Source organism: Oncorhynchus keta, chromosome 24 (assembly GCF_023373465.1).
Source record: "Oncorhynchus keta strain PuntledgeMale-10-30-2019 chromosome 24, Oket_V2, whole genome shotgun sequence".
NCBI classification, from domain to species: Eukaryota; Metazoa; Chordata; class Actinopteri; order Salmoniformes; family Salmonidae; genus Oncorhynchus; species Oncorhynchus keta.
In genome coordinates this window covers 11,193,139-11,211,948 of record NC_068444.1, presented here as the reverse complement: position 1 = coordinate 11,211,948, position 18,810 = coordinate 11,193,139, and positions in this window count along the sequence as shown.

The following is an 18,810-nucleotide window of genomic DNA, read 5'->3' as shown; positions in this document are numbered from 1 at the left end:
ATCTCCCAGTAAAGTCGTGACTAAGACATAGTAACATTTGAATTATACTTTGTCTTCCCCTTCATTTACATTCATTAGACTCGAGATGACTCGAGAAGAGACTCTAGACTCTAGATGACTCTAGAAGAGACTAGACTCGAGATGACTCTAGAAGAGACTCTAGACTCTAGATGACTTTAGAAGAGACTCTAGACTCTAGATGACTCTAGAAGAGACTCTAGACTCTAAATGATTTTAGAAGAGACTAGACTCTAGATGACTCTAGAAGAGACTAGACTCTAGATGACTCTAGAAGAGACTAGACTCTAGATGACTCTAGAAGAGACTCTAGACTCTAGAAGATCATAAATATGCTGTCTAGATAGTTTTTTCTTTCTTTCATTGATCCAGGCACTGCTCCATATTTTCATTTCACTTCAATGTCAAGTTCAATATTTGAAAAGCTGTCGAGGTGAGCGCCCCTTTGGTTTTAAACTCAATGACCTACCGTACTGCCTCTGACTCTCAGACCCTTAGCACAATTCTCCAGCCTCCACCACTGCCCTTGAACCAACTCCTTCAAAAGTTTAACCAAATGGATAAATGACTGGTCCGAATGGTCTGGTCTCAAGCCTGCATTATTAAGACCAGAGCTTCATTAACACACAGTGCACCAGGGCTCAGTCATGATCTCAGTCCACACACACACACACACACACACACACACACACACACACACACACACACACACACACACACACACACACACACACACACACACACACACAGCCTACCTGTCATCCTTGGCATTCTGTGTACAGTAGCACAGATCCACATGTTTGTGTAAGTCCACAGACAGGTAAACAGACGGACAGACATATTTATTGATCTCAGATGTGTGAATGGTTCCAGTCCTTAAACGGCCTCTAACCCGACTTTTCTAGCAAATAGAGAATATTGGGAGACCGACTGCCCGTTTTCTGCCCAGTAACCCATAACTCTGTCCTGAAGCCAGACTGCCTCATTATATTGATTGATAGGCTGCTCTGATAGACTGAGGTTAGATGTTTTACAATAGGGGAGTATAGGGGGTGAAAATAACACAGTCATTTGTCTGATTCAGTTTTTCTTCTTTTTCTTCTTCATAATTAAGATGAATTTGTCTTTGAGTCAGAGTGCCACAGTAAGTGCCAGCCATCCGCCCTGTAAGTAGCCTATGTATTAGAGTTATTGGTTTACAACCACCCCTCAGTGTTCTTCCGGGACAGTGTAGTCTAACCCAGACCTTTGTCGGTTGGGGAGTGTTAAGGAGCCACACACATGGTTTTCCTAAACTGTCAATTTTATGGATAATTTCTGATGTGGTTACAGATTTATACAGTACCACCACCACCATCACCCCCCAACTAAGCACCGCAGCTGCAGGTAATTACTAGCTCACTCACCCTAGTTCCTTTCTCTCCATCTCTTACATTCCTTTTATTTTCTATCTTTCTTTCTCTCTCTCCTTCTCTCTCACTTTTTCTCTTTCGCTCTCCCCCCATCTCTCTCTCTCTCTCCCTTCCTGTCTCTCTCTCTCTCACGCTCTCCTCCTTGGCAACCAGATTATATGACAGAGTTGCAGAGGGAGCGAGAGAGAGAGGGGGAAATATAGAGTGAAAGACAGAGAGAAAGAGAGAGACAGGGGAGAGAGAGTGAGCAAGAGTGAGTGAGTGAGTGAGTGAGTGAGTGAGTGAGTGAGTGAGTGAGTGAGTGAGTGAGTGAGTGGGAGAGAGAGAGGGGGAGAGAGAGAGGGGGAGAGAGAGAGAAAGTGTGTGTGTGAGAGAGAGAGAGAGAGAGAGAGTGAGAGAGAGAGAGAGAGAGAGAGAGAGTGGGAGAGAGAGAGAGCACACACAGGCTCACACAGGCACACACACACACACACACACACACACACACACACACACACACACACACACACACACACACACACACACACACACACACACACACACACACACACACACACACACACACACAGGCACGCACAGGCACACACGGACACACAGACACACACAGGCACACACACAGGCACACACGCACACAGACAGACAGATACAGAGACATGCAGACACACACACACACACACACACACACACACACACACACACACACACACACACACACACACACACACGTGTATAGTTGGGGTTGGACATGCTCTCTCCGGGGTTAAGTTCCAGTGTGTGCTCATGCCCAAAACTTAACTAAGGCCAAACCAACTCCTTCAGGTAAATGCGTGTGTGTGTGCGTGTGTGTGTGTGTGTGTATGTGGTTTACTCAATGAGATTTCATCTTGTTCTGGACATATTATCATCCAGACTCCAGAATTCATTATATTATTACAATATATATTGGTTTCCAACTACCTGTAAAATTTTCCATGATCATTTCCCACAATACGCCCCATTACGCCCCCGCACATTATATAATTTAATTGACCTGTCTTTGCTCGCACAATGTTTATTCATATCACACAATACTCTCCTAAATCAGTGGCTCTATTTAATGTGCTGCTGGTTACACAGCCTGTAAACAAATGATGCCATAGCACTTACACATCAGCAAACACCTTCAGACTTTGATAAGAAATGTTATTTTGTAAAACCCATAGGCTGTCTAACAAATCTTTTTTTTTCTGTCTACAGTAAAGCTTAAATCATAATAATTTGTTAACCATGTAAATATAACAGAGCGTTAATTATCCGCCCCAGGTGATTTCAGCAGTGCCGTTACAATCTTCCTCCTGGAAGTTTAAGTCACAGACTACTTAGCCTATCTTATTGTAGTCCATGATCAATGTCAGTTTAAGTCACAGACTACTTAGCCTATCCTATTGTAGTCCACGATAAATGTCAGTTTAAGTCACAGACTACTTAGCCTATCTTATTGTAGTCCATGATCAATGTCAGTTTAAGTCACAGACTACTTAGCGAATCCTATTGTAGTCCATGATAAATGTCAGTTTAAGTCACAGACTACTTAGCCTATCCTATTGTAGTCCACGATAAATGTCAGTTTAAATCACAGACTACTTAGCTTATCCTATTGTAGTCCATGATAAATGTCAGTTTAAATCACAGACTACTTAGCGAATCCTATTGTAGTCCATGATAAATGTCAGTTTAAGTCACAGACTACTTAGCCTATCCTATTGTAGTCCATGATAAATGTCAGTTTAAGTCACAGACTACTTAGCCTATCCTATTGTAGTCCATGATAAATGTCAGTTTAAGTCACAGACTACTTAGCTTATCCTATTGTAGTCCATGATAAAAGGAAGGAAGGACTGCCCGTTCCATGATCTCGCCATCACGGTTGACAACTCCATTGTGTCCTCCTCCCAGAGCGCTAAGAACCTTGGCGTGATCCTGGACAACACCCTGTCGTTCTCAACTAACATCAAGGCGGTGGCCCGTTCCTGTAGGTTCATGCTCTACAACATCCGCAGAGTACGACCCTGCCTCACACAGGAAGCGGCGCAGGTCCTAATCCAGGCACTTGTCATCTCCCGTCTGGATTACTGCAACTCGCTGTTGGCTGGGCTCCCTGCCTGTGCCATTAAACCCCTACAACTCATCCAGAACACCGCAGCCCGTCTGGTGTTCAACCTTCCCAAGTTCTCTCACGTCACCCCGCTCCTCCGCTCTCTCCACTGGCTTCCAGTTGAAGCTCGCATCCGCTACAAGACCATGGTGCTTGCCTACGGAGCTGTGAGGGGAACGGCACCTCAGTACCTCCAGGCTCTGATCAGGCCCTACACCCAAACAAGGGCACTGCGTTCATCCACCTCTGGCCTGCTCGCCTCCCTACCACTGAGGAAGTACAGTTCCCGCTCAGCCCAGTCAAAACTGTTCGCTGCTCTGGCCCCCCAATGGTGGAACAAACTCCCTCACGACGCCAGGACAGCGGAGTCAATCACCACCTTCCGGAGACACCTGAAACCCCACCTCTTTAAGGAATACCTAGGATAGGATAAGTAATCCTTCTCAAGCCCCCCCCCCTTTTAAGATTTAGATGCACTATTGTAAAGTGACTGTTCCACTGGATGTCATAAGGTGAATGCACCAATTTGTAAGTCGCTCTGGATAAGAGCGTCTGCTAAATGACTTAAATGTAATGTATGTAAATGTATAAATGTCAGTTTAAGTCACAGACTACTTAGCGAATCCAAGGCAAGTACTGTGTGATGGCACACAGTACAATAACATGTCATTGACTCCATTATACTGTAAAAAAGTAAATGCTACTGTGATCTTAACAAATGAATATACATTTTACAGTAATGTACTGTTAAATCAAAGTGTATTTGGAATTTACAGTAACATACTGTACCTATTTTACAATAACTTAAAGGTCACCTCGTAAGTTACCATAAAAACAACAGTTTTTTTTTACAGTGTACCATTCGACAAACAGCAAATCTTTCCCCGCCCACAACATTTTCACACAATCATTAACAGTATGCTGCAGTATAATGCTTTCACAGTATTTTGCTGTTGATAATACCCCAAATTACTGTATATATTACAGTTTTCTGTTAAAGTGTAGTTTTACGTAAAGTTAAGATCTCGTCCTTCGTTAGATTGGCTATGACTTGGGTGATGGAATAAGTCCGCATCCCCAGTTCAAACCAACCCTTCCATAATAAAAAAAAAATTTTGTTTCTTCATGGGACGAAAGTCAGACCAGACGATTCAATGCTTTTAGAATGTTGCTGTGCTTTGTAATATTAGACCTTCTGAAGCCAAAAACAAAACAAACAAAACAAAAAGAATAGAAGTTCTTCTAACATTCTAAATGAAGAATTTTACGGCCGTGTATTTGAACTCACCACTGACAGGTTTTTTTTTCGATTGCTAAACGACAGTGGACACAACTGGAGTCACATGTGCAAAACTCTAACTACAGTCTGCACAGCAGCAGTTCATGTGGACCAAACTCTAGTTCATTTTTCATTGCTTGAACACAGTTTTCAAAATGCTACACACTTATCCCATGACTTTCACCACAACCTGCACAACACTGTGGATTTACAGCACTTTGTTCAAATGCTAACACACTGCTCTCAAAACTGTGAACCACACATTCAAAACAGAATAGATTTCAGCCTTGTGCCTTTCAAACACTGCTGATTGCAATTTCAGCTGAAAGGCTAAGCAGGTGTCTTGTTTTAGACTTGTTAGTGAACACACACACATATTACAGTATATATAGGTAGAGCTCAGAAAGACAAGGAAGATGGGTTCGTGGAGGGAGAAGGGTGGCAGGGAGAGGGCGAATGCGTGGAGGAAGACAAAGAAGACAAAGAGCTGTTATTTCAAATGAAATAAGGGCTACACTTGTATATGTATATGCCATTTAGCAGAAAAAAGCGACTTACAGTCATGTGTGCATACATTCTACGTATGGGTGGTCCCGGGAATCGAACCCACTACCCTGGCGTTACAAGCGCCATGCTCTACCAACTGTGCTACAGAAAGACCACTACACTTATAGACCATGTCGTGAACCATGGTCTCTCATTGAGAGAGGCAGGGTTGAGGGTGCAACCCAATCTGCAAAGATCCACAGTGGCATCTGTAATGCAAAATGTCCATCATGCAAACAGGTGAGAGTTACATCCTTACAGTAAAAAACATTACAGGAATCTATTTTGTATTGCAATTATAGAATATTTACACAGATATATATTAGTGTTTGCTTCTCAACACACCACTCATTGGCCCATACAACACAGAAAGGCTTATAGCTTTCCTAGAACAGCTCTATGCTCAGCTAGTGCCAGCAGAACAGGGGGAGCCAGTAAGAAACCCCCAAGTTTTTGTCATAGTTTGCGATAACGTTGCTTTTCACCACTCTGCAGGTGTCACAGATTGGTTTGCAGCACATCACAGATTTATGGTTTTGTACCTGCCTGCATATTCACCCTTCCTCAACCCAATAGAGGAGTTTTTCTCTGCCTGGAGGTGGAAAGGTCTCTGCCTGGAGGTCACCACCCACATGACCAAATGTCTCTTTTGGAAGCCATGCGTGCCGGATGTGAGGACACGAGTCCAGAGGACTGCCAGGGATGGATAAGGCACTCCAGAAGGTTCTTCCCCAGGTGCATGGCAAGAGAAAACATTAGATGTGATGTTGAAGAAAACCTGTGGCCTGATGCTAGAGAGAGGCAGGATTAGCCCCTCAATTATTTGTTCGAATTACAGTATGTACTTTTAGTTTCTACCTTTTTTTTCTCATTACTGTAATTCCGTAAATCACTACAGACTATTGAAGCAAACTGCTAATTTTCATTTACCTTAAAGAATTGTTATGTTCTAAAAATGTTAATAAATCATGTGAAAGAATGTCACTCTTTTCTTTGAAGAAAATATTACTTTGTATGAAGTCACTGAAATTGTTCAAACTGTAAAGATGAAAAGTTAGTATTTTCTGTACTGGTGTTTGATGCTAGTGTTTTTACTCTCAGTGTGTTCTGAGTGACAGTGTGTGTTATCTCAGTGAGGGTTGTGCATAGTGTTTGGCTGCACTGAGCGTGTTTTGAGCCATGTGTTAAGAGTTGTGTTGCTTGGAATGAGTTTTGCAGGTGATGTGAACTGTTTAGCTCAGGTGACTGTTGGTAGTGCAGACTGTAGTTAGAGTTTTGCACATGTGACTCCAGTTGTGCCCACTGTCGTTTAGCAATCGAAAAAAACTGTAACAGTAAATCTCACACAATAGAAGAACGCAACAGAAACGCCATGGTCTGTCAGGTATAAAGCATTCTACCTCAGAGAGAATGAAGGAGCTTTATTCGTTTAGTCTTTTCTGTTAGGCCACTCTACATTATTTGTTGGTGGAACATTAAGCACACTGGGTTCTGGCTTTGATAAGGGTTGTTGCAATAATTATACAGTAGACATTTCAGTGTGTAAATTCAATGCAGCTGTTTCGCTAAAATACACAGGACTGGAGTCAATTATTGGGCACAATGGGTTTAAAGTTTTGATTTTTGAACCACCAAATGAGACGCGACATGGAAAAACAGATCCCTTTTTATATGGACCTGAAACTGCTTTAAGTGTAAGTCTGTCTAGTCTGTCTGCCCAACGGACATGATGCATTCCAACAGAAATCAATAGTACATTTTTATGAAATGTATCTGTAGCTCTCTCTCTCTCTCTCTCTCTCTCTCTCTCTCTCTCTCTCTCTCTCTCTCTCTCTCTCTCTCTCTCCTCTCCCTCCCTCTCTCTCATCCCTCCCCCTCCCTCTCTCCTCATCTCTCTCTCTCTCTCTCTCTCTCTCTCTCTCTCTCTCTCTCTCTCTCTCTCTCTCTTCATCTCTCTCTCTCTCATCTCTCTCTCTCCTCATCCCTCCCTCTCTCCTCATCCCTCCCTCTCTCCTCATCCCTCTCTCCCTCCCTCCCCTCCCTCCCTCCCTCTCTCTCTCTCTCTCTCTCTCTCTCTCTCTCTCTCTCTCTCTCTCTCTCTCTCTCTCTCTCTCTCTCATCTCTCTCTCCTCATCTCTCATCCCTCCCTCCCTCCCTCTCATCCCTCCCTCCCTCTCTCCTCATCTCTCCCTCTCTCCTCATCCCTCCCTCCCTCCCTCCCTCCCTCCCTCCCTCTCTCTCTCTCTCTCTCTCTCGCTCTCTCTCTCTCTCCTCATTTCTCTTTCTCCCTTACTCCTCAACAGCAAGCAATGCAGGTGTAGAAGCACGGTGGCTAGGAAAAACTCCCTAGAAATGCCAAAACCTAGGAAGAAACCTGGAGAGGAACCAGGCTATGTGGGGTGGCCAGTCCTCTTCTGGCTGTGCCGGGTGGAGATTATAACAGAACATGGCCAAGATATTCAAATGTTCATAAATGACCAGCATGGTCAAATAATAATAATCACAGGCAGAACAGTTGAAACTGGATGTGAACTGGGGACAGCAAGGAGTCATCATGTCAGGTAGTCCTGAGGCATGGTCCTAGGGCTCAGGTCCTCTGAGAGAGAGAAATAAAGAGAGAAAGAGAGAATTAGAGACAGCACACTTAAATTCACACAGGACACCGGATAGGAAGGGAGAAGTACTCCAGATATAACAAACTGAACCTAGCCCCTCGACACATAAACTACTACATAAATACTGGAGGCTGAGACAGGAAGGGTCAGGAGACACTGGCCCCATCCGATGACACCACGGACAGGGCCAAACAGGAAGGATATAACCCCACCCACTTTGCCAAAGCACAGCCCCCACACCACTAGAGGGATATCTTCAACCACCAACTTACCATCCTGAGACAAGGCCGAGTATAGCCCACAAAGATCTCCGCCACGGCACAACTCAAGGGGGGCGCCAACCCAGACAGGAAGATCACAACACAGTGGCCTCCATCATTCTTAAATGGAAAAAGTTTGGAATCACCAAGACTCTTCCCGAGAAGAGCTGAGCAAACTGAGCAATTGGGGGAAAAGGGCCTTGGTCAGGGAGGTGACCAAGAACCCCATGGTCACTCTGACAGAGCTCCAGAGTTCCCCTGTGGAGATTGTAGAACCTTCCAGAAGGACAACCATTTCTGCAGCATCTCCACCAATCAGGACTTTATGGTTGAGTGGCTAGACGGAATCCAAAAGGCACCTGAAGGACTCTCAGACCATGAGAAACAAGATATATTTGGTCTGATGAAACCAAGATTGAACTATTTGGCCTGAATGCCAAGTGTCACGTCTGGAGGAAACCAGGTACTGCTCATCATCTGGCCAAAACCATCCCTACGGTGAAGCATGGTGGTGACAGCATCATGCTGTGGGGATGTTTTTCAGGGGCAGGGACCAATAAAAGAAAACTGTGTTGGGTGGGCTAATAACATAAAATAATAATAATAACTTAGCTGCATGGCCTTTGGTTGGTGAACCATTCTTGATACACACCCAGGAGGGTTGCAGTTGTTAACACAAACTGGTGCGCCTGGCACCTACTACCGCACCCCATTCAAAGGCACTTAAATCTTTGTCTTGCACGTTCACCCTCTGATCGGCAGACAGATGTCTCAAGGTTTAATTATACTCCTTTAACCTGTCTCCTCTGCTTTATCTACACTGATTGAAGTGGATTTAACAAGTATCATCAATAAAGGATTCACCTGGACTCACCTGGTCAGTCTATACAAATTGTTGTAATTTCTTTTTTAAACTTCCCATCTCAGTGTGTGGTATCAGCTATTCTTAGACGAGTTATTGATGACCCTCAGGGGAGAGGATGGAGTTTGATGGAGAGAGAGAGAATATATATTAGATATGTGAGAACAATGAAATAGAAAAGGCAGCTGTTATAATTTACCCCATAAAGTTGGAGTATCGGTTCCTTGTAAAAACCTACATTCTCAGGAAAAAGTTCCTCTGAGAGAATGTGCAGTGTGAGAAAACAGAGAGAGAATGAAGGAACATGCATTTTATATCAGTGAAAGAAAGAATAAGAAATACATGTTGATAGTGATAGGAGAGAGAAAGAGAAAGAGAAAGAGAAAGAGAGAAAGAGAAAGAGAGAGAGAGAGAGAGAGAGAGAGAGAGAGAGAGAGAGAGAGAGAGAGAGAGAGAGAGAGAGAGAGAGAGAGAGAGAGAGAGAGAAAGAGAGAGACAGAGAGAGAGGGGACACAAATGCGCGCACAGGAACACTACCTGATGTAACGAGCACACAAGGGGACAGCTTTATTACAGGCCATAGTGTCTCTAACTGTCTTCATCTCCCCATAGAAACAACAGTGACAGCATAGTCAACAACAACGGAAGGGATCTGTTGCAGCTCTGTAGAAGCCTGGGTCTGTACTTTGTCAATGGTCGGTTACGGTGAACTCTTTGGGGAGATTCACCTACTGCTCACCTCTTGGCCACAGTACAGTAGACTAAATGATCACAGACATTGACCTTTTCTCTCTCAGCTCATTCACTGTCAAGCCACTAACACCTCTGTCTGATCACAGCTAAATTGCATTGTTCCTCAAAAGAACAGAAACAAGCACACATTTACAGTCCAGTAAGCTGTACAACATCAGAAATTCATACAGATGGGCCCAAAACAGCACAGAAGAATACCAGAAAGCAACCTGTAACCAAAATATCCAAACACTCTTAGATAACTTTCTTGATACCACATTCACTCACAGTAAAGAAATGCATCAATCTGGCAGTACACATCATCAACTATATATTCAGGCAAACGGCAAAAGAAGTACAACTGAAACTGTTAAAAAACAAAACAAAAAAGACCACAGATGACAACTGATTTGATGCAGATTGTTAAATTATAAGGAAGAAACGTAGAATACTATCCAACCAAAAGCACAGAGACCCAAATAATGACGAATTACACCTTCATTACTGTGAGACTTTAAAACTCTATAAACGTACACTCAAAAAAGCACAGTACAACAGAAAGCAGCTGACGCTAATTGAGGAGTCCATAAACACAAACAACTGCTGGCAAAATTGGAAAAACCTTTTAAAAAATTCAGAATTAGCGATGACATATGGTGACATATGGACAATCCATTTTAAAACACTCTACAACACTGTTCAAATGGACACAAACACAGCAACGCCAAATTCATGAGAAGTTGAATGGATTAGAAAAATCTATAAAGGACAATCAACATCCACTGGACCAGGAGCTCTATAAGAAACTAAACTATTACTGACCAGGAGCTCTATAAGAAACTAAACTATTACTGACCAGGAGCTCTATAAGAAACTAAACTATTACTGACCAGGAGCTCTATAAGAAACTAAACTATTACTGACCAGGAGCTCTATAAGAAACTAAACTATTACTGACCAGGAGCTCTATAAGAAACTAAACTATTACTGACCAGGAGCTCTATAAGAAACTAAACTATTACTGACCAGGAGCTCTATAAGAAACTAAACTATTACTGACCAGAGCTCTATAAGAAACTAAACTATTACTGACCAGGAGCTCTATAAGAAACTAAACTATTACTGACCAGGAGCTCTATAAGAAACTAAACTATTACTGACCAGGAGCTCTATAAGAAACTAAACTATTACTGACCAGGAGCTCTATAAGAAACTAAACTATTACTGACCAGGAGCTCTATAAGAAACTAAACTATTACTGACCAGGAGCTCTATAAGAAACTAAACTATTACTGACCAGGAGCTCTATAAGAAACTAAACTATTACTGACCAGGAGCTCTATAAAAACTAAACTATTACTGACCAGGAGCTCTATAAGAAACTAAACTATTACTGACCAGGAGCTCTATAAGAAACTAAACTATTACTGACCAGGAGCTCTATAATAAACTAAACTATTACTGACCAGGAGCTCTATAAGAAACTAAACTATTACTGACCAGGAGCTCTATAAGAAACTAAACTATTACTGACCAGGAGCTCTATAAGAAACTAAACTATTACTGACCAGGAGCTCTATAAGAAACTAAACTATTACTGACCAGGAGCTCTATAAGAAACCAGACCAGGAGCTCTATAAGAAACTAAACTATTACTGACCAGGAGCTCTATAAGAAACTAAACTATTACTGACCAGGAGCTCTATAAGAAACTAAACTATTACTGACCAGGAGCTCTATAAGAAACTAAACTATTACTGACCAGGAGCTCTATAAGAAACTAAAGGAGCTATAAGAAACTAAACTATTACTGACCAGGAGCTCTATAAGAAACTAAACTATTACTGACCAGGAGCTCTATAAGAAACTAAACTATTACTGACCAGGAGCTCTATAAGAAACTAAACTATTACTGACCAGGAACTAAACTATTACTGACCAGGAGCTCTATAAGAAACTAAACTATTACTGACCAGGAGCTCTATAAGAAACTAAACTATTACTGACCAGGAGCTCTATAAGAAACTAAACTATTACTGACCAGGAGCTCTATAAGAAACTAAACTATTACTGACCAGGAGCTATAAGAAACTAAACTATTACTGACCAGGAGCTCTATAAGAAACTAAACTATTACTGACCATGAGCTCTATAAGAAACTAAACTATTACTGACCAGGAGCTCTATAAACTATTACTGAAACTCTAAACTAAACTTACTGACCAGGAGCTCTATAAGAAACTAAACTATTACTGACCAGGAGCTCTATAAGAAACTAAACTATTACTGACCAGGAGCTCTATAAGAAACTAAACTATTACTGACCAGGAGCTCTATAAGAAACTAAACTATTACTGACCAGGAGCTCTATAAGAAACTAAACTATTACTGACCAGGAGCTCTATAAGAAACTAAACTATTACTGACCAGGAGCTCTATAAGAAACTAAACTATTACTGACCAGGAGCTCTATAAGAAACTAAACTATTACTGACCAGGAGCTCTATAAGAAACTAAACTATTACTGACCAGGAGCTCTATAAGAAACTAAACTATTACTGACCAGGAGCTCTATAAGAAACTAAACTATTACTGACCAGGAGCTCTATAAGAAACTAAACTATTACTGACCAGGAGCTCTATAAGAAACTAAACTATTACTGACCAGGAGCTCTATAAGAAACTAAACTATTACTGACCAGGAGCTCTATAAGAAACTAAACTATTACTGACCAGGAGCTCTATAAGAAACTAAACTATTACTGACCAGGAGCTCTATAAGAAACTAAACTATTACTGACCAGGAGCTCTATAAGAAACTAAACTATTACTGACCAGGAGCTCTATAAGAAACTAAACTATTACTGACCAGGAGCTCTATAAGAAACTAAACTATTACTGACCAGGAGCTCTATAAGAAACTAAACTATTACTGACCAGGAGCTCTATAAGAAACTAAACTATTACTGACCAGGAGCTCTATAAGAAACTAAACTATTACTGACCAGGAGCTCTATAAGAAACTAAACTATTACTGACCAGGAGCTCTATAAGAAACTAAACTATTACTGAAGGAGCTCTATAAGAAACTAAACTATTACTGACCAGGAGCTCTATAAGAAACTAAACTATTACTGACCAGGAGCTCTATAAGAAACTAAACTATTACTGACCAGGAGCTCTATAAGAAACTAAACTATTACTGACCAGGAGCTCTATAAGAAACTAAACTATTACTGACCAGGAGCTCTATAAGAAACTAAACTATTACTGACCAGGAGCTCTATAAGAAACTAAACTATTACTGACCAGGAGCTCTATAAGAAACTAAACTATTACTGACCAGGGGCTCTATAAGAAACTTCAGGCCGTGAAATGTAAAAACGCATGCGGACCTGATCGCATCCTAAATGAGATGCTCAAACTCACTAGTGCAACATTTCAATTGGCTATATTAAAACTGTGTAATTTGATCCTGAGTGTAGGTTAATTCCCTGACATCTGGAATCAAGGACTCATAACCCCAATCTTTAAGAGCGGAGACAAATTTGACCGTAACAATTACAGAGGCATTTGTGTGAACAGTAACCTGGGGAAGATTTTCTGTAGTATTATAAATGTAAGATTTCTAAACTTCCTCTTGGGTAAAAGCCACATTGAATTAATACCAAAACATTGCACGACTGATCATATTTACACCCTACAGACCCTGATAGATAAACATGTCTACCAAAATAATACCAAAATATACACTTGCTTTATCAACTTCCAAAAAACATTTGATTCTATTTGGCATACAGGAATGTTCTACAAAGTTGTTGAAAGTGGTGCAGGGGGTAAAACATATGACATAATTAAATCAATGTATACTGGCAATATGCACAGCATTAAAATTGGCAAGAAAAGAACAGAATTATTTAACCAGGGGTGAGGCCTACGCCAGGGTTGCAATCTGAGCCCTGCATTCTTCAATATTTACCTTAACGAATTGGTCACTATTCTAGAAAAATCCTCAGCCACTGGTGTTAGTCTCCACAATTCAGAAGTTAAATGCCTACTTTTCGCAGATCAAATCAAAATCAAATGTATTTATATAGCCCTTCATACATCAGCTGATATCTCAAAGTGCTGTACAGAAACCCAGCCTAAAACCCCAAACAGCAAGCAATGCAGGTGTAGAAGCACGGTGGATAGGAAAAACTCCCTAGAAAGGCCAAAACCTAGGAAGAAACCTAGAGAGGAACCAGGCTATGTGGGGTGGCCAGTCCTCTTCTGGCTGTGCCGGGTGGAGATTATAACAGAACATGGCCAAGATGTTCAAATGTTCATAAATGACCAGCATGGTCGAATAATAATAAGGCAGAACAGTTGAAACTGGAGCAGCAGCACGGTCAGGTGGACTGGGGACAGCAAGGAGTCATTATGTCAGGTAGTCCTGGGGCACGGTCCTAGGGCTCAGGTCCTCCGAGAGAGAGAAAGAAAGAGAGAATTAGAGAGAGCATATGTGGGGTGGCCAGTCCTCTTCTGGCTGTGCCGGGTGGAGATTATAACAGAACATGGCCAAGATGTTCAAATGTTCATAAATTACCAGCATGGTCGAATAATAATAAGGCAGAACAGTTGAAACTGGAGCAGCAGCACGGCCAAGTGGACTGGGGACAGCAAGGAGTCATCATGTCAGGTAGTCCTGGGGCATGGTCCTAGGGCTCAGGTCCTCCGAGAGAGAGAAAGAACGAGAGAAGGGGAGAATTAGAGAACGCACACTTAGATTCACACAGGACACCGGATAGGACAGGAGAAGTACTCCAGATATGACAAACTGACCCTAGCCCCCCGACACATAAACTACTGCAGCATAAATACTGGAGGCTGAGACAGGAGGGGTCAGGAGACACTGTGGCCCCATCCGAGGACCCCCCAGGACAGGGCCAAACAGGAAGGATATAACCCCACCCACTTTGCCAAAGCACAGCCCCCACACCACTAGAGGGATATCTTCAATCACCAACTTACCATCCTGAGACAAGGCTGAGTATAGCCCACAAAGTTCTCCGCCACGGCACAACCCAAGGGGGGCGCCAACCCAGACATGATGACCACATCAGTGAATCAACCCACTCAGGTGATGCACCCCTTCCAAGAACAGCATGAGAGAGCCCCAGTAAGCCAGTGACTCAGCCCCAGTAATAGGGTTAGAGGCAGAGAATCCCAGTGGAAAGAGGGGAACCGGCCAGGCAGATACAGCAAGGGCGGTGCGTTGCTCCAGAGCCTTTCCGTTCACCTTCCCGCTCCTGGGCCAGACTACACTCAATCATATGACCCACTGAAGAGATGAGTCTTCAGTAAAGACTTAAAGGTTGAGACCGAGTTTGCGTCTCTGACATGGGTAGGCAGACCGTTCCTTAAAAATGGAGCTCTATAGGAGAAAGCCCTGCCTCCAGCTGTTTGCTTAGAAATTCTAGGGACAATTAGGAGGCCTGCGTCTTGTGACCGTAGCGTACGTGTAGGTATGTACGGCAGGACCAAATCAGAGAGATAGGTAGGAGCAAGCCCATGAAATGCTTTGTAGGTTAGCAGTAAAACCTTGAAATCAGCCCTTGCTTTGACAGGAAGCCAGTGTAGAGAGGATAGCACTGGAGTAATATGATCACATTTTTTGGTTCTAGTCAGGATTCTAGCAGCCGTATTTAGCACTAACTGAAGTTTATTTAGTGCTTTATCCGGGTAGCCGGAAAGTAGAGCATTGCAGTAGTCTAACCTAGAAGTGACAAAAGCATGGATTAATTTTTCTGCATCATTTTTGGACAGAAAGTTTCTGATTTTTGCAATGTTACGTAGATGGAAAAAAGCTGTCCTTGAAATGGTCTTGATATGTTCTTCAAAAGAGAGATCAGGGGCCGGAGTAACGCCGAGGTCCTTCACAGTTTTATTTGAGACGACTGTACAACCATTAAGATTAATTGTCAGATTCAACAGAAGATCTCTTTGTTTCTTGGGACTTAGAACAAGCATCTCTGTTTTGTCCGAGTTTAAAAGTAGAAAGTTTGCAGCCATCCACTTCCTTATGTCTGAAACACATGCTTCTAGCAAGGGCAATTTTGGGGCTTCACCATGTTTCATTGAAATGTACAGCTGTGTGTCATCCGCATAGCAGTGAAAGTTAACATTATGTTTTCGAATAACATCCCCAAGAGGTAAAATATATAGTGAAAACAATAGTGGTCCTAAAACGGAACCTTGAGGAACACCGAAATTTACAGTTGATTTGTCAGAGGACAAACCATTCACAGAGACAAACTGATATCTTTCCGACAGATAAGATCTAAACCAGGCCATAACTTGTCCGTGTACACCAATTTGGGTTTCCAATCTCTCCAAAAGAATGTGGTGATCGATGGTATCAAAAGCAGCACTAAGGTCTAAGAGCACGAGGAAAGATGCAGAGCCTGGGTCCGATGCCATTAAAATGTCATTTACCACCTTCACAAGTGCCGTCTCAGTGCATTGATGGGGTCTAAAACCAGACTGAAGCATTTTGTATACATTCTTTGTCTTCTGGAAGGCAGTGAGTTGCTGCGCAACAGCCTTCTCTAAAAATGTTGAGAGGAATGGAATATTCGATATAGGCCTATAGTTTTTTATATTTTCTGGGTCAAGGTTTGGCTTTTTCAAGAGAGGCTTTATTACTGCCAATTTTAGTGAGTTTGGTACACATCCGGTGGATAGAGAGCCGTTTATTATGTTCAACATAGGAGGGCCAAGCACAGGAAGCAGCTCTTTCAGTAGTTTAGTTGGAATAGGGTCCAGTATGCAGCTCGAAGGTTTAGAGGCCATGATTATTTTCATCATTGTGTCAAGAGATATAGTACTAAAACACTTGAGCGTCTCTCTTGATCCTAGGTCCTGGCAGAGTTGTGCAGACTCAGGACAACTGAGCTTTGAAGGAATACGCAGATTTAAAGAGGAGTCCGTAATTTGCTTTCTAATAATCATAATCTTTTCCTCAAAGAAGTTCATGAATTTATCACTGCTAAAGTGAAAGTCATCCTCTCTTGGGGAATGCTGCTTTTTAGTTAGCTTTGCGACAGTATCAAAAAGGAATTTCGGATTGTTCTTATTTTCCTCAATTAAGTTAGAAAAATAGGATGATCGAGCAGCAGTAAGGGCTCTTCGGTACTGCACGGTACTGTCTTTCCAAGCTAGTCGGAAGACTTCCAGTTTGGTGTGGCGCCATTTCCGTTCCAATTTTCTGGAAGCTTGCTTCAGATCTCGGGTATTTTCTGTGTACCAGGGAGCTAGTTTCTTATGAGAAATGTTTTTAGTTTTTAGGGGTGCAACTGCATCTAGGGTATTGCGCAAGGTTAAATTGAGTTCCTCAGTTAGGTGGTTAACTGATTTTTGTCCTCTGGCGTCCTTGGGTAGACAGAGGGAATCTGGAAGGACATCAAGGAATCTTTGTGTTGTCTGTGAATTTATAGCACGACTTTTGATGTTCCTTGGTTGGGGTCTGAGCAGATTATTTGTTGCAATTGCAAACGTAATAAAATGGTGGTCCGATAGTCCAGGATTATGAGGAAAAACATTAAGATCCACAACATTTATTCCACGGGACAAACCTAGGTCCAGCGTATGACTGTGACAGTGAGTGGGTCCAGAGACATGTTGCACAAAAAAAACCACTAAGTCGATGATGGCTTCGAAAGCCTTTTGGAGTGGGTCTGTGGACTTTTCCATGTGAATATTAAAGTCACCAAAGATTAGAATATTATCTGCTATGACTACAAGGTCCGATAGGAATTCAGGGAACTCAGTGAGAAACGCTGTATATGGCCCAGGAGGCCTGTAAACAGTAGCTATAAAACGTGATTGAGTGGGCTGCATAGATTTCATGACTAGAAGCTCAAAAGACGAAAACGTCATTTTTTTTTTGTAAATTGACATTTGCTATTGTAAATGTTAGCAACACCTCCACCTTTGCGGGATGCACGGGGGATATGGTCACTAGTGTAACCAGGAGGTGAGGCCTCATTTAACACAGTAAATTCATCAGGCTTAAGCCATGTTTCAGTCAGGCCAATCACATCAAGATTATGATCAGTGATTAGTTCATTGACTATAATTGCCTTTGAAGTAAGGGATCTAACATTAAGTAGCCCTATTTTTAGATGTGAGGTATCATGATCTCTGATGATCTCTGATGACCTATGCCTTCTGTCACATACAGCACATGGCCTACAGCAGTGCCTGGACCTGCTAGAGCAGTACTGCAAGACCTGGGCCTTGGCAGTAAACCCCAAAACGACTAAAATAATGATTTTCCAAAGAAGATACACATCTCAAGGAATTAGACCAAAGTTCTCAATTGGTACAAATTATATAGAGTACTGCACACACTACAATTATTTAGGTTTAAAAATAAGCGAAGCTGGCCACCTTAATGATGCAGTGAATAAACTGAGAGAGAAAGCACACTGGACACTACGCCATTAAAAAACAAATTCAAAATAAAATACCTATTAAATTTGACTAAAAGTAATTGAATGTGTCATTGAACCAATTTCACTTAAAGCCAGCGAGGTGTGGGGTCCACTTAAAGCCAGCGAGGTGTGGGGTCCACTTGCAAAACAAGATTTCATCAAATGGGACAAACACCCCATTGAAACCCTGCATGCAGAGTTCTGTAAGATTCTCCTACATGTCCAGACGAAAACTACAAACAATGCATGCAGGGCAGAATTAGGCCAATAACCACTAATAATAAAAACTCAAAAAATAGCAATTAATTTTTGGAAACATACAGTGACCCCCCTCTCATATCATTACCAAGCCCTGCAATGCCAGAGATGAGCAAAGAAAAGTGTCCCCTCATCCAGCTGGTCCTGGGGCTGAGTTCACAAACCTGTTTTACTAACACACTGAAGCCTCAGTCCCCTCATCCAGCTGGTCCTGGGG